Source organism: Anser cygnoides, chromosome W (assembly GCF_040182565.1).
Source record: "Anser cygnoides isolate HZ-2024a breed goose chromosome W, Taihu_goose_T2T_genome, whole genome shotgun sequence".
NCBI lineage: Eukaryota > Metazoa > Chordata > Aves > Anseriformes > Anatidae > Anser > Anser cygnoides.
In genome coordinates this window covers 5099234-5116839 of record NC_089911.1, presented here as the reverse complement: position 1 = coordinate 5116839, position 17606 = coordinate 5099234, and the positions used below count along the sequence as shown (strand labels likewise).

General features: G+C 42.8%; 1 long non-coding RNA gene across 1 annotated transcript; it reads left to right on the top strand.

The window, feature by feature from the left end:
- Positions 1 to 1335: 1335 nt before the first annotated feature.
- Positions 1336 to 17159, top strand: LOC125181826 (uncharacterized). The gene is made up of 3 exons (XR_010827253.1): positions 1336 to 1421; positions 15476 to 15606; positions 16384 to 17159. It is a non-coding gene; the product is annotated as an uncharacterized lncRNA (long non-coding RNA).
- The last annotated feature ends 447 nt before the right edge of the window (positions 17160 to 17606 follow it).

The window sequence follows — 17606 nt, the reverse complement described above, 5'->3', positions numbered from 1 at the left end:
TATTTTCCCATTTTTCGTAGTCCTTGTCAGTGTGCTGCTACAGAAATTTCCCTCCTGCAGGGTACCACACACTAACGTTCCAATTCTGGAAAATGGGGCTGTACTGCCAAGCACTTTACCGTGCAAGGCGTACTGCACACCAAATTTCCTGAGACTCTTCCTTTCTCTCCCTTATCTCAAACTTCGTCCGTCTCCGGCCGCACCCCTCCCGGAGCTACGGAACCGTGGATCAGGACTCCACACTTGCTTCGTACAAAAGTACATCTCAATCACACATCACACAGAGTCTCACCCAACCCCCAAGGCAATAACTGATATTTCTTACCTTGGTCTGTGCGCAGATTTACCGGATCAATTCTTAAAACCCGGAGTGCCTACCTTCTTCCCTTCCCCACTACTTCATGGATCCTGCCTCTTTAATCAGTCTCGGGCCCTCTGTCAGCTCTCCGCAGAACCGCCACCGCCGATGCACAGGACCGCTGAAATCAGCGGGGCATGCCTTCCTGCTGCTGCGGCGGTGGGGCTCCCCGGTAGGTGACTGGATCCCGGACGAGCCCCCAAATTGTGAGAAACACTCCGTAGCCAATAACATAGGCTCAGGCGAGGATCTCAGTGAAGTAGTAATTTATTCGCGATTGCAATGGCGGGCGTCCCACAAGCAGGAGCGCACCTACTAGTCACACGGTACAGTTTATATACTGTATTTCCTCGACGACCAGGACCCTCCCCTGTTTCCCCACTGAGTGGGTAATCCAGGTTCACAACCTATCCCATGCTTCACAGATAATACATGGCTTTCAGTTGCCAGCCTGTTGTTTTTTAAATTTCTTTTGACTTTTTTACTCTTTGAGGTGGTAAGCTTTCTTCACTTATCTGACTTGACACGGTGATTTTCACCTAATTGCTCTAAGGAGTCTGGTTGTCTGCATTTTACAAGGTCGCCTGCTAAGTTTTCTTATCACTGCAAGCATATCTCAATACCAAATTCCTTACCTTTAAGCAATGTAACTCTGCAAAAACAACATTTTTATTCCCACAGAAGAAAATGGTTAAATATTGTTTATCAGTCTGGACAAAAGAACCAATTAAGGAAACAGCAGTATTTTGGCCAAAATACGGGCCTGATGAAAATTCAGGCTTTAAATTTCTATGTAAATGTTATAAATTACTCTTTTAGCCAGAAAGAATTAGTTTATTGAGTAAGCGATCAGCAAGGAAAACAGCGCTGGACGGCCGGGGAGTCCGTGCTCCTCCAAACGGCCCGCACCCCCCCCCCTTTTCACAGTCCTTATATCACCGAGTTCTTCCGGGGTTACGTAGCCCCCCTTCCTGCTACTGCGGCTGCGTCGACTGTTGCTAGGGGGTCGTCTCTGGTCCCTCTGGTGGTCGCACGGATTAAGGCCGTAGTCTTCCTCCGCTTGGTACGTGATGTTTTCCCTCCATAGCCGGTCATGCTGTTTTGTCTTCAGATAGGACAGTGGGTTATCAAATTTTGCAGTAATAGTATTTACACAAAGTTCTCTCAACTATCCGCCCGAGACAGCAACAGGCAGGGAGCCTCAAGGTCCTTACAGCCACCTGGCGACTCCCTTTGTTCCTTCTTAATATAGCCATGGGAAATAATGAACAAACATGCTTCATACACCACAGTAAACAATAAGATTCCTTCTTTTTTCGGAGGAGGAGCCAAGTTATGTTCCCTATAATCCTAATATTGCACCGGTGGCAGCAGCAGCCGCTCCAGGAAGGGAGACAGGGACTGCAATTAACACTACCCCTAGAGAAGAGCGTACTCTAGGCTCTGGCAAGAATTAGAACAAGGTAGAAGAGGTACTGAGAATTTTGCCTTCCCTGATACTAACAGTACTAACACTAACTGTGTATCCTCTTAGGTGAACCCCTCCCACCCCCTCCGTACCAGCAGAGAGGTTAGGAGTTTTAAGAAGGAGATGAAGTCTTTAATTGAGAACCCCATCAGGCTAGCTGAACTATTAGACCAGTTCCTAGGACCTAACTTATACTCTTGGGGGGGAATGATGTCTGTACTAAGTATGTTGTTTACAGGGAAAGAAATGGGAATGATCAGGAGGAGAGCTGCTATACAAGAATGGGAAGGAGCTCATCCTCCAGAACCAGGGATAATACTGGCAGAGCAGAAATACTCACTTGCCAACCCTGGCTGGAATAATAATAATGCGCAACACAGAAATCATATGAGAGACTTGGGGTCAGAATGAGAAAGGATGAATCATAGAATCATAGAATCATAGAATATCCCAAGTTGGAAGGGACCCATAAGGATCATCAAGTCCAACTCCTGGCACTGCAGAGGTCTACCCAAAATTTTAGACCATGTGACTAAGTGCACAGTCCAATTGCTTCTTAAATTCAGACAAGCTTGGTGCAGTGACTACTTCACTGGGGAGCCTGTTCCAGTGTGCAACCACCCTCCCAGTGAAGAACCTCTTCCTGATGTCCAGCCTAAACTTCCCCTGCCTCAGATTAACACTGTTCCTGCGGGTCCTATTGATTTGTGGAAAACAGACTCCACAATCAGTAAGATTGTAAAGTAGGTATGTTTATTCAGCACTGGGCAGCACTGGGGGTTGTCCCGCCAAAGTCCTGCGTGCCTGACGTGGCAACTTGCCTTGGTTATATGCAGTAAAGAGTTACATATGCATGAAGTTTCACAATACGCCTATACATATTCATAACCTGTCCCCGCTTCGTATTAAAAGTAGTTCCAAGAAGTCATTTCCATAAACTCCTCCCATCTGCGCTTGCGCAGTGTATTCTTGTGGTGGTCGTCGGGGGTCGTGGGGATGAAGATTGATGACTCTTCCTCGTCACCGCTAGTTGACCTCTTGTCTTTGCGCAGACTCAGTTGCTCCTTGGCTCTTGTCCATCTGCAGGACCAGTTTCTACCAGTTTCTTAAGATAGGCTCACTCTCTTATTAGGAGACTGACCTTGGTGAGGGGCCCAAGGCTTCTTGCTTTAGTTAATTTGCACAATGCACCATAGTTAGCAAAGACACTAAGTAGCATCCTAGTTTAATGCCGTCAGCACTCTCTCTCTACTTGATAAGATTCTCCTAACTCCCTCTCTCAGTGCTCCCTTTTCTAAAAAGTTAGTAAATTCTTTTACTATTTATAGGTTCAATATATTGTTTCTCTATCTATCACTCTTTCAAAATATCTGTAAGACTCCAGTTTCCATCTGAGTTGGTTTTTTCCACTCGCTGTAGGAGTTTCCCGTACTCTTAAAACACCATAAGGTACATCAGATCACTACACAAAGAACCATGAACAAAACCACGACCACGATTATTGTGATAAACAACTGTTTCAGCCAGGTTAGGTTTGGCAACCAGGAAGTCAATTTTTCTACCAAGTCTGTAAATCCCCAGGACGTATCGTCCTGAGCTACTGCATGCAAAATTTTATTCTTTTCCGAAATCTTCTCCAGGTCAGTCTCAATCTGTTTTTGTTGACATATACACAGCAAGTTTGGTTTATGACTGTACACAATCCTCCCTCCTTGGCTAAAAGCATATCTAATCCCATCCTATTCTGAAGCACTACTTTGTGTAGGGAGGAAATTTCTTCCTGTAATGCTGAAAGAGCATCAGCTGTGACTGAGATATTTACGACAGCTTTTTCTAATTCACTTATTCCCAGAGATGGAATCAACCACCTTACAAAACTATGGAATCTCGTGGGTCTCATCACAAAGGGGTTATTTGAATATACCCCCTCGAGGGCTAAGATAGCCCCCGATACAATGACCCTTCCAATTTAAGGGTAAGCTTTTTCTAGCATGATCATCTCCGCATAGCCAATAGAATCCTTTTTGTAGCTTGCAGATTTGCATGAGGAAATTGAAGCCATGAGATCCTGAGTTCGTTGACACCTACACCATAATCTCTAATTTTAGTAAGCCTACATATTCTGCCATACTACAGTTGTCAGGTTCCTGGGCTAAATAACTAAGTGGACCTGTACCTACGCATGGGGTTTTATCATTTAAGCATCTGGTGTATATGTTAACATTTTCGTGTGGGAGTAGTTCATATCTCTCCCCTAGATGTTCTTCTCATCTGTTGTTCATGAGCCAGTTCTGCTAACAACAGGCAGTAACAAGAAAACCAAGCATAGCGGAAGTGAAGACCTTCCAGCTGATCTTATGAACTGTGAATTACCTCACCATGTAGTCGCACAAACCTGGGTGTAAGGGGAGGCAGGGGGCATAAACTTCATGTCTGCGATTAAAGCGGTGTTGAGGAGAGACAATGGGCACTTGAGTCAGTCCTAAGATCTGTATTGTCCTAAGTGATATCCATTAGAAAAATAAAGTTGAAACTGAGAAGAAAGACTAGCTAAACTTGTGGGTTCCTACACAGCTTGCACTGGTTCTTGGTGAGTTAACAGCTTTTCCTCATGGAGATCTTTGCTTTCTCTCTTAAAAAGAACAAATACGAAATGTGACATTAGTAGAATTTAACATTTTTATATCCTTCCTTGGGAAATGAGTGCGGCAGAATGGATTCATCGGCAGCATTCAGTTGTTCATTGTTTACGTTCTAACCATCCCTAGTGCATATGTATGAAAACTGTCTTTAAAATATCTATGCTCTTATGGGAACGCATGTGTTGACTCTGAAATAGATCTCTTACTTCTAGAGGTTCAGTGGTTGGAAGCTGTTGTATAGGAGTTATGATTGCAGTAAGCACTTCAGTTTGTATTTTTTTTTGTTGTTTTGTTTTGTTTTGTTTGTCAACAAACAGTGAAATTGGATTTTTAAAAGCTTAGCTAGTGCATGTTTGACTGAAGTCTCTATTTTGCTGTGATGCAGTTTAATTAAAATTCTCACTGCTTTCAGAAGACAACCAATTTACATTCTAACTACTTTTATCACACAAGTTCTTTTGAATCTGTTACAAAAGCTTCATTGCACTTTAAAAAAGATGGATGTAAGCTCAAAGGGCTTCTTTTGGGGTCAATAAATTTTTTGGTCTACTTTTCTCACAGCACCAACACAGTGATGCTCATATCTGTAAGAGTGAAACTTAAGCAATTTATATATACACAGTAGTTATTACATGCCTTATAAGATCTCCCAAAGCAAAGGATAATGGGGAAAACACCTAGTTAGTATACTACTTTACTGTTCTATAGCAGCGATTGTTGGCATATAGTTTGTAAGCGAACAGCGCAGCATTTGGCTGCACGTGAATAGTGATGGCAGAAGGCATAGCTATAAAGACACTAGGCAACCCAAAGTTTAGCTTAGAGTTGCTGGTGGTGAAGAAACAACATTGGGAAAACTCATTTCTTCTCTGAATGCAGCAGTGTTCTGCTTGAGCCATATTTGCATAATAACGTTTTACCTGGCGAAACGTGAGCTTTGACTAAAATGGCTTGTACAAGATTCAGATTTGGAAGTCAAAGGTGACAAATTGTGTATTGTTTTCTGTGTGGTGGTTTTACCGTGCTAGGCAGCTGAACACCACAACCGCTTTCTCACTCCCCCTCATTAGATGAGGAGGGGAAGAAGTAAAGGAAAGAACTCACAGGTTGAGATAAGGATGATTTAATTAAAGGGAAAAAAATAATTATTAAGGAAAGATTATTATTAATCAAACAATTTAACTAAAGGGAAAAAAGGGAAAGGGGAAAGGGAGGGGGAAAGGGAAAAAAACAAAACAAAACAAAACATGTAAAGGCTATGTGGAAGTGCAGAGGAAAGGAATTACTCTCTACTTCCCACCAACGAGCGATGCTTGACCACGTCCTTGAAGCAGGGCCTCAACGCAAGTAGCTGGTGTTCGGGAGGAGGACAGACGTTTTCACAACAAGAGCCCACCCCTCCCCTCTTCCTCCTTTTTCCACCTTTTATTGCTGAGTGTGACATCATATGGTATGGAATATCCCTTTGGTTGGTTTAGGTCAGCTGCCCTGGTGATGTTCCTTTCTCACTTTTTTGCCCACCCCCTAGGAGGGTTAGAGAGAGTGCTGATGCTGTGCCAGCACTGCTCAGCAGCAGACAACACTGGTGTGATACTACTGCTGTTCTAGCTACAAGTGCAGAGCACAGCGCTGTATGGGCTGCTGCAGGGAAAGTTAACATCCCAGCTGAAGGGATGAAGACACGGACTCCTGATGGCTCTTGAACAGGTGTCCTGGTTTCAGTTAGGACAGAGTTAATTTTCCTCCTAGTAGCTGGTAGGGTGCTATGTTTTGGATTAGGATGAGAAGAGCGCTGATAACATGCTGATGTTTTAGTTATTGCAGAGCAGTGCTTACACCAAGCCAAGGACTTTTCAGCTTCTCGCTCTGTCCTGCCAGCGAGCAGGCTAGGGGTGCAGCAGGAGCTGGGAGGGGACAGACCCAGGACAGCTGACCCAAAGTGGCCAAAGGGGTATTCCATACCATCTGACGTCATGCTAAACAATATATAGGGGTGGCTAGCCGGGGTGGGGGGGCTGGCTGCTCGGGGATAGGCTGGGCATCTGTCAACGGGTGGTGAGCAATTGCATTGTGCATCACTTGTTTCTTACACATTATTATTAGTAATACTATTATCATTATTATTATTATTATTATTATTGTTATTATTTTCCTGTCTTAATAAACTGTCTTTATCTCAACTCACAGGCTTCACTTTCCCGTTTCTCTCCCCCATCCCAGAGAGGGAGGGGGGAGGGTGAGCGAACGGCTGTGTGGTGTTTAGCTGCCGGCCGGGTTAAACCACAACAGTCCTTTTGGCGCCCAACGTGGGGCACGAAGGGTTGAGATAACGACAGATTTGACCAGAGTGTGTTAAACTAAAATTGGTATAAGTATTGGACCTGCTTAATAGTTGCTAGTCACAATATTGATTGCCTTAATCTGAGGTCTGCTGTGCCCGTTTTCCAAATTGAGTTTTATAGCACGTTACTTTCTGTATGTGCTCCCTGTTGCACTGTTTATCCTTTCCGGGCCCTGGTTTAAGATTGTTATGGTACTGTGCGGTGTAACAATGGCTTATGAAATGATGAGATTTCTGGTCATGACTCTAACCTGGTATTTGTACTCAGCACTGACGTCGACTCTATGCTTTGGAAACCATATCTCGGAAACTATTAGCAATTACACCTATTGCCTTTTTTCATCAGGGAGCCAATCTGTGAAGGGGACAGGGGAAGATATTTTTCCCTACCTGTTCACTCTCCCTTTCTCCTTCACCACCCTTATCCCCCGAGCTAGTTACGATAGTTCTCCAAGATGTTGAATATCCTTGGGATACTCAGACCAGCATGTTCTTGTTATGTCTCCTGAATGCGCTTCAGGTTTTATTTAAGGTTAAACAACTACTTAGGAATCTCATCCGGAGATCTGTCTTGAGGCGGGATAGTTGCGAGTGGCAGGGAGTGTGGGAGGATATGGGCAGGTTTCTAGAGCAGTGGTCACCTCCAGTGTTTTGGACATTCACCCCTGAACAACTGCAAAATCCTAAAAAACTGGTAGAATGCTTGAAAAAAAGGTGTCATGACTCTGGCAGTTCCAAAGTGACACAAATCACTGTAGAGTGCTGGGGTCTGGCTTGTGCCTATCGAGCTGCAATTGATGCTACTAGCAACCTAGTGACAGACCCTGCAGCCGCTCCAGCTCCTGCAGCTGCTCCAGTTCCAGCCCCTGTGGCCGCTCCAGCTCCTGCAGCCGCTCCCACTCCTGTGGCTGGGTCAGAGAAAAGAACTGTAGCAGTGCAAGTTGCCCCTGCAGAGGGTATTCCAACCCCTGTGGCAGACCCTGTGGCTGGGTCAGAGAAACGAGCTGTAGCAGTGCAAGTTGCCCCTGTAGACAAGGTGAAAAAATGGTATAGAGGCTCAGGTCGTTTAGAACGCAGACAGTCTTCTGCTAGGTCTAGGTATAGAGAAGACGAGGCTGGGCCATCAAATGTGCAGGAGGATGAAGATGAGGATGAGGATGTCGAAAAATCAACAGTAACTACCCGAACCCTATACCAGCGTGAGCTACGAGATGTGCGAAAAGATTTTGGTCGCTGCATAGGTGAGCAGCTTGTCACCTGGCTGCTCCGGTGCTGGGACACCGGAGCCAATAGTCTGGAATTAGAGGGCAGGGAAGCCAGGCGGCTGGGATCCCTTGCTAGGGACGCAGGCATTGACAAAGCAATTGGAGATGGAGCACGATCTCACAGCCTCTGGAGGCATCTCCTGTCAGTTGTGAAGGAAAGGTATCCCTTCAAGGAAGAACTCGTATGTCTACCAGGCAAGTGGACCACCATGGAGAAGGGAATTCAGTACCTGAGGGAATTAGCCGTACGGGAGGTGATTTATAAGGACCTAGACGACGCACAAATATCCAGAGATCCAGATGAAGTCCAGTGTACACGACCCATGTGGCGGAAGTTTGTACGGAGTGCACCATCATCATATGCCAGCTCATTGGCAGTAATGGCCTGGAAAGAGGATGAGGAACCCACAGTGGATGAAGTGGCTAAACAGCTCCGGCAGTATGAAGAAAGTCTCTCCACTTCCCTACAGGCCTGTGTCTCGGCTGTGGAGAAACTCTCTGAAGAGTTTCACCAACTTAAAGAGAATTTATCTTCCCCCCACACCTGAACGAACCAGTGTCCACCAACTAAAAGAGAATGCTTTGGAGAAACTTTCTGAAGAGGTCCACCAACTTAAAGAGAGTTTATTTTCCTCCCCACCTGTACAAACCAGTGTCTCAGCTATTAGGGGTAAGCATTCATCTGTGCAAGGAAGACAATATGGTGGGTACACACAGCGCCACCCTGTGGTTTTACCTACGTGACCATGGAGAGGACATGAGAAAATGGGATGGAAAATCTACCTCGACCCTAGAGGCACGGGTATGTGAGTTGCAAAAGAAAACAATTGGGAAAAAGGGGTTCTCTGAAAAGTTTGCTGCTCCAACTTCCAGCAGGCAGTCCTTTAAACACAGAAACGAAGATTCTGTCCAGGACTAGAGGGGCCCTGCCTCCAGCCAGGGGGAAGAAAGGGACAATCGAGTTTATTGGACTGTGTAGATTCGATGGCCTGGCACGTCAGACGCACAGAAGTACAAGGCTTTAGTAGACACCGGTGCACAATGTACTCTAATGCCATCAAGCTATAAAGGGCCAGAGCCCATCTGTATTTATGGTGTGACGGGGGGATCCCAGCAGTTAACTGTATTGGAGGCTGAAGTGAGTCTAACTGGAAATGAGTGGCAAAAGCACCGTATTGTGACTGGCCCAGATGCTCCGTGCATCCTTGGCATAGACTGTCTTAGAAGAGGATATTTCAAGGACCCAAAAGTGTACCGGTGGGTTTTTGGCATAGCTGCCTTAGAGACAGAGGATATTAAACAGTTGTCTACCTTGCCCGGTCTTTCGGAGGACCCTTCTGTTGTGGGGCTGATGAGGGTCGAAGAACAGCAAGTGCCAATCGCTACCACAACTGTGCACCGGCGGTAATATCGCACCAACCGAGACTCCCTGATTCCCATCCATAAGCTAATTCGTCAACTGGAGAGCCAAGGAGTGATCAGCAAGACTCATTCACCTTTTAATAGTCCCATATGGCCAGTGCGAAAGTCTAATGGTGAGTGGAGACTAACAGTGGACTATCGTGGCCTGAACGAAGTCACGCCACCACTGAGTGCTGCAGTGCCGGACATGCTAGAACTCCAGTATGAACTGGAATCAAAGGCAGCCAAGTGGTATGCCACAATTGATATCGCTAATGCATTTTTCTCCATCCCTCTAGCAGCACAGTGCAGGCCACAGTTTGCTTTCACTTGGAGGGGGTCCAATATACTTGGAATCGGCTGCCCCAGGGGTGGAAACACAGCCCTACCATTTGCCATGGACTGATCCAGTCTGCGCTGGAGCAGGGTGAATCTCCTGAACACCTGCAGTACATCGATGACATCATTGTGTGGGGTGACACTGCAGAAGAAGTTTTCGAGAAAGGGAAGAAAATAGTCCAAATCCTTCTGAAGGCCGGTTTTGCCGTAAAACAAAGTAAAGTTAAAGGACCTGCACGAGAGATCCAGTTTTTAGGAATAAAATGGCAAGATGGACGTCGTCAAATCCCAATGGATGTGATCAACAAAATAACAGCTATGTCTCCACCAACTAGCAAAAAAGAAACACAAACTTTCCTAGGTGTCGTGGGGTTTTGGAGAATGCATATTCCAAATTACAGTCTGATTGTAAACCCACTCTACCAAGTAACCCGTAAGAAGAATGCTTTTGAATGGGGCCCTGAGCAACGACGTTGATTGCCATTTTTCACTACTACATATACTTTCCCTGTAGCCCCACGCGCTGTCCATGCGCCCAAATGTGTCATACAATTGGTTAGAGACCCTCAGACACACACCTCCAGCCAGTCAGCAATTGGCCACTGCCCAAAGCTCATCTTTAACACTGTAGCCAATTTACGTTATCTCGACCTTGCTCAAGTTTTTGTTTCTACCGCTTGTTTCCTCATTATCTCTAATTCAGGGATGTGTGAAACAGTGCAAAGCCACCTGCAAATTCCTTTCTCACACCCAGCCAGAGCCAGTACATAGCTGCCAGCTGTAGTTAGAGATTTTTCTTCATGACACCACCACTTTTGTTTTTTGTTAACCTTTACTGCCATCAGCTTGCCTCAAAAGCCTCTGCTGCTCTCATGACATAGTTTCCTGGTGTTTCTGATTTTGCTATGCCTCCTTAAAGCTTTTCGGTCTTCTGAGCTTTGAGAGCAAGTGTTTGTGAATGGCAAAGGGAGGCTATTTTTGTGCTCTCAGGGGCTTTTTTCTGTATTTAATCCAGCAAAACTGCTATCGCTTATGTCTCCTTTTGATTGCTTGCCTTAGTTTGCAAAATCTGACTCTGGATGCTAGTCACAAACTAGAATTAGTTTGCTGTGGCTTCCAGGGGGTTTCCTGTTAACTAATAGCTTTCCACAAAGACTCCAGTGCATGTGAAGTTACTCTGACTGCAGGAAGACGTTCTGATTTCCTGTGAAGGAAGAGTGTAGCATGTCCTCTAGTTTAATAGTCTTTTAGCTGGAGATTTTTAGCCCAACTGTCAGCACCTCAAGGACAGAATAAGTGATACGGAGAGTTGAATAGGTTTGTTCTGTGCAATTTGAGTCCAAACTAAAGGCTATCCTATGACTTGTTCTACCTCTTGGCTCTGGGATTCTGAAATTCCTTTCTCTGTAACTTTAGTAGTACTGTTCAAGTGACTTTGTTTGCAGTAATGCATATGGGAAAAGTAGAAATTGGTAATAAAGGATGAAGCATGGAAAAATTATGAAGGATATATTAGGAACAAATATTTAGTCGTAGAAAAGCTTTTGAATGAACTCTGGGAGATGATGCAACACATCAGGTTTACGTATACCCATTTACATGTATCAAAAGAATGTGAATAATGTTAGTAATGCTTTGTTTTTGTCTGTTCCTTATGCAGGTAATACATTTCTTTTTTTATGTTTCTAACTGATGCTGTAGGTGTCAACTTAACTGTCTAGCTAGTAGACCACTGACCTTAAATGGAAAAAGCGTACTGCAAACTTTTTGTCCTTAATTAAAAGTACTCTCAATTTAATTTTTTTATTAGCAAGAATGTGGGGAATTTAAGAGAGGGTGCAGTTACAGCACGTATTACAGGTATGATCTCTGCAAAGAAGTAATTACTCTTCTCTCTAGGAGATAGACATAAAGGAACCCATAGAAAAGGAAGTAAATCCTCATTTATTACCGGGTAACTTGTATATTGTATGCTTAGAATTATATAATTTAAATGATTTTTTATTACTTATAAAGTTTCTTATTTGTGTACAGCAAACACTCCAGTGACATCTGTGTCCAGCGTAGTAAAACAGAGGTTTGGGAGTAACCATTCTTGCAGGTTGAATGTTTTAAGTATTTGTATCTGCATTGATTACTGAAAAAATATAAAAATTGGATTTTTTATAGAGAACAGTATCTTCAGGTAAAGCTGCATGTGGCAAATTGTCTGTACTTCAGTTTGTCCTATTTTCATAAAGGTGGCTTTGATTTTTGTCCCGTTCTTTCTTTTAAAATGCTGACAGTATTTTCCAAGGTCAGGAAAGATGAGTTTGCTAACGTAAAATACAAATAAAAGCTCAGCATAAATTAGTGTTGTTCTGTCAGTTTTTCTGTACTTTTCTAGAAAAGACTAATCTGGCTGTTGTTTGTACCTATTTAAACCTGTCTTTATTTTCTTAAATTTGAAGTTCAGTTCCTGCTAATTTGAAGATTAAAATTTCATTGACCATTATTTATATAGACTTGTTTGAGAACTTTAAGATAGTGCTGGGACATGTAAAATCAGCAACATTTACAGTCAAAGCTATGAAAAACTAACAATGATAAACTTGTAATAATTAACTCAAATGTTTCAGTATTGCTAAGAGTTTAGTGGTGCAGAAAACTGGAACAGTTTTCAAATTGTTCATTGACTATATTAACTGTTCTTTACTGGGATTTGGATTTTTCAGGTATACATTTGTGTGGTGGCTCTTTGCTACTCCATGTATTCTTTTTCTACCAGTTAGTTGGCCATGATGAAGCTGCTTCTAGTTACAGAACTTCTAAATGTGTTCAGCTGAACAGTGTTCAGTCCATCCTTAGAAATCTTAATAACCTGGAAGAGGCTGTCTGGATACTGATTCCAGGAGCTGCCTCTTAATCTTTGCTTAACAATGATGAATTATCTTCAGGCATACAGTTACAAGAAGCTGTCGGGAAGTAAATGCTGAGTTTAAGATAACTGAAATACCAGTATTTCAACTTATGTTGCAAGTTAATGTTTGTTTTACACAGGTGAACTGCTGCTTTGTGAGGCAAGCACAGTATACAAGTACATACAAGAAGATGGGTCAAATCGTGGCACCTATGGGAAACTTGTATGCACAAACTTCAAGATTGCTTTCCTCGATGATGATTCTGCTTCAGATGATAATGTAGGAAGACAGGTGGCCTTGTTATGACCAAACAGACTCTGAAGAAGTATAGTGTTTCTTTGACTAAATAATCTTACCTTTCCTTTATATAAGAACACAGACTGACTATAGATTTATGGAAAGTTTTAATGGCCACAGGCTCATGTTGATCAGTCTGTACTACTTGGTCCATACATATCCTTCACCAGGCTCTAATAACTTTCAGTGAAAATGTTCTAAGTGTATATCTGGATGCTTACAGTTAGATGTAGTTTATAACTTTTTAGCTCGTGAATTAGTAACTAAAATTAAAAAAACAACAACAACAAAAAAAACCCACAAAAGTTAAAAGCATGGATTGGTTTGAAAGCTAAATCTATAGTTAGTTTAAACCTGATTCCTGACTGTTTGTCTAATAGCAATTGCAAAAGTGTTAATGTCGAACATCTCTAATGTATAACATCAGACTTGAATTTGGGCTACATCTGCAGAACCATTCTAGGGTTGCACAAGACCAAGTAGGCTGATATGCAGTGGAAATGCTCCAGAAAAATGTTTGCTGTGTGGCTCAGCGAAGCTCTGCATTATTCCAGAGTCAGGTGTTAACTGCAAAGACTTTGGGACTTTTTAGCTTTTTAAATGTTTGTCAAAGTCCCCAATCCTTAGAAATGAGTCTAATTTCCTTTTTTTAGATGCCCAAACTGAGTTGTCAAAGAGGAGTGGTAATGCTACACTTCTGTGGATGTGCTGGAGCATGTGAAGCTGGTCCATTTAGGTGTTACAAGTGAAGGAGATGGTGGTATATGGCTCTCAAGAGTGCAGGATTACTTTGAAGGTGAACAAGAATGAGAACACAGTTTGACGTGTTGATTGTAGTCATAAACTCCCTGAATTTTTACCCTGAGAAACTTAATGTTGAAAACTAAAGCTTCTGCAGCAAAATACTGATTTACGGACTGTCTGGAATGAATTTGGACAAAGCTGCAGAACCCTTTCCCCAGATCACATGAGGTGTATTTTAAACCTCAGTGACCTTGCTAATTTCTGCTCTATCACTAGCTTGCTAAATCCTAGGTTTATAGCATGCTGAGTCAATTGTATTTCTCTCAGTGGAAGTTCAGTGTTAGTCACTTGATTCAGAGTAGTACAGACCTGGACATCAATTGAATGAATCACAGAATTGTAGGGGTTGGAAGGGACCTCAAAAAATCATCGGGTCCAACCCCCCTGCCAAAGCAGGTTCCCTAGAGCAGGCTGCCCAGGTAGGCATCCAGACAGGCCTTGAATATCTCCAGAGGAGACTCCATGACCTCCCTGGGCAGCCTGTTCCAGTGCTCTGTCACCCTTACCGTGAAGAAGTTCGTTCGCATGTTGGTGCGGAACTTCCTGTGATCCATTTTGTGGCCATTGCCCCTTGTCCTGTCCCCACGAACCACTGAAAAGAGGTTGGCCAAATCCCTCTGTCTCCCACGCTTAAGATATTTGTAAACATTAATAAGATCCCCTCTCAGTCTTCTTTTCTCAAGGCTGAACAGACCCAGGTCCCTCAGCCTTTCCTCATAGGGGAGATGCTTCAGGCCCTGTATCATCTTTGTGGCCCTCCACAGGACTCTTTCCAGGAGAAAAAAATGGTGCAGTGCTATTGCTTCACTTAAGCAATAGCACTGCAGAGCAGTATAGGTGACATTCCTGAAGAATACCTCTTGTTTGTCTAAGGGAACTTTGTTTCATGAGATTCTTGATGTCTTCAGGATATAAAAGGTGGTAGAAAATGAGTTTTTACTGTACAAGCCAAACAAAATGGACTTGTTTTGCAGCAGGGCCTACAGGCGTGCCTGTATTGCTTTTTTAAAAAGAAGTACACAAGAGTGAGGCTGCTAGCTTTCTCTACTGCTTACAAACTTTATTGAGTAGCCTGACTTTGGGCTCATGTTCAGAGTATTTATGAATGGTGATGTGAATGGGTGAAGGAGTGGGCTAGGGAGAACACTGAAGCATGGTTGTGAGACACTATTTGGTTTCATTTCCAGTGGCCTAGCTGGTAGTACTTGAAGGCATGAAATGGTATATTCTCAAACAGAACTGAACAAAGGGTTGTCCTGAGGGCTTTATGATAGTTCAAAAAAATAATTCTTTTAAGGAACTTAATACAGACTGAGGAATCTTAGTCAAAACTACTAAGTTGTTCTTTATGCATATCAAAACTTTGAACTTGTTGTGTAGCCAGAATGTGAACAGAAGTAATCACTGAGCAGCTGGCTTGCTCTAAATTCAGTTCCTACCTTATAGTGGGTAGCTTGTGTGGGCTTATAAAAAATAAAAATCAAATAAAATAAAAGTTGTCAGCACAACAGCTTGCAATACTGTTGTAGGGTGCTTGTTTTGACTTGTTAAAACTTGGACTTGAATTAGTTTCTTGAATTTTGAGACATCAAGCAGGGATAGTTTTATCAATTAATGACAAAGTGATTTTGATATTGATATTTACTTCTTAATTTTGTAGTTTATGATGGGAAAAAGAAACTTCTAATGGGACAACTGAGAAAATACCCAGAGAAGCTAATTATCTACTGTAAAGACCTTAGAGTATTTAATTTCTACCTGAGATACGCAGAAGAAGAGGAAGTAAAAAGAGTAAGTATAGTAACTTCATTTGTGTTTTTCCTCTTTTTAAGCTTGCTGTTGGGTGTTAATTTCTTCATTGGGGATGAGAGAAGGATATAGTTCACTCTGAGAGTTCCCTTTAATTTGAAGTGTTTTCTGAGAGAGAGTAGAAGACTTGGGTGTTTTTTAAACTAACCTTATTAAATAACATATGTATAGCTATTAAAAACCATGTGCACTGTCTCTTTGAAGAACCATGTGCACTGTCTCTTTGAAGAAAAGTGGAGCTTGAGAGTATTATAATATAATTAGCTTCAGCTTAGGCAAACTTGTAAAGCTATTCTGTGTTTTCACGATACTATTTTACTACGTTATGAACTTCAGCCTTGCTCATACGGAAGCAGTTACTTTTCTAATAATTTGAGTTCTTTTGATGGGTTAATCTGAACTCCAAACTAGGAGTGTTTCTAGCTTTAATAAGAGTCATTCTGTAAGTTGAACACGTATAATGCTTCTCATGGAGTCAAGTAGGTATATTGTTCTGCAGACAAGGAAGAAGGCTTTCCAAAAGTTGCTTTTCAGCTGTTGGGGATAGAACCCATGGAGCAATTTTGTTTAAAACCTGGGAGAGAGGTGATGTTGTTTACACTTTTTATTAGTCTGTTTGGGTGTTAGTTTTTGGTCCTTTTCTAGATCATCAGTGGCATAATTCATCATAGCCAGACTCCTAAGCTACTTAAGCGCTTGGTTTTGTTCTTATGCATCAGCTGCCCCAAATAACACAGGGAAGTGTTTTTATATTTTTAGGTTGTATTTGTTGCATACTGTTATAAATGACAAAGATAAGGAGGACTGTTCACAAAAGGACAAGATAAAGAATGTCAAACATGCAAGGCCTCGAGATAACAGGAGCCCCTCGGACCCCGAGAACCAGACCAAACCAACCTTATGGCCCAGATTGTGACCAAGGCCTCAGAGAGCATGCGCAAGGAGATGAGGTGAAAAGTTCAACCCTGATGAAGACATCTTACTTCATCCTCACGACCCTCAGCACCCACCACCAGAAGGCACTGCGCAAGTGCAGATGGGAGGAGTTTATGGAAATGACTTCTTGGAGCTAATTTTAATACTAAGCGGGGACAGGTCATGCATATGTATAGGCGTACTGGGAAACTTCATGCATATGTAACTCTTTACTATATATAACCAAAGCAAGTTGCCGCGTTAGGGCGCCCACAACTTTGGTGGGACTACCCCCCGTGCCGCCCAGCGCTGAATAAACATACTTACTTTACAATCTTACTGATTGTGGAGTCAGCTTTCCGCGAGTCAGTTAGGAGTTTTAAGAAGGAAATTGTTATAAATGACTGAGTCCCAAATAGGATTGCAATCAAAGTTTACAATTTATTAAATGAATAGAGGCAAGCAAACAGCGCTGGGTGCGCCGGGAGTCTCTGCTCCACCAGGACGCACACCCGTTACGTGAGGCATCTAATTTTTTATACTCCTAGGCTAATACATATTTATTACTACTTCTAAAAGAGGCAAGGTTATTATAATTGGTTTCCCGAATCCGACGTCCTTCCAAGTGCACCCGCTTATCAGTCTTTGTTACTTTCTCGGGGGCCGCTCGGACAGGGAGACAGGGAGGCTCATATTTTTCCTCCTTATCTAGTGGTCTCTTGGCCGGCTGTCAGAAGTTACTGCACATTCGTGCAAAGTCAGCAGTTTTTTCTCCGAAGAAATCCCTTTGTTCTTTTCTCGCCTAAACCCAGGCCTCAATGTTAACCCTTCAAAACCCCTTAGTGGCACGAATTGCTGGACCATTTCTTACAATTCCTCCCTTTTTTTTTTTTTTAATCTTCAATTCGTGTCTCTCCTTCAACCTTTGTCAGTAACAATTGGATTTCATCAGTCAGTTCTCGGGGTGTCCACTTTTTAAGCATCATTATCGACACGTCACCTTTTCTCTCCACTGAAGTCATCACAAATTGGGTGCTATTTATTACTCGCCGTATCAACAACGTAAA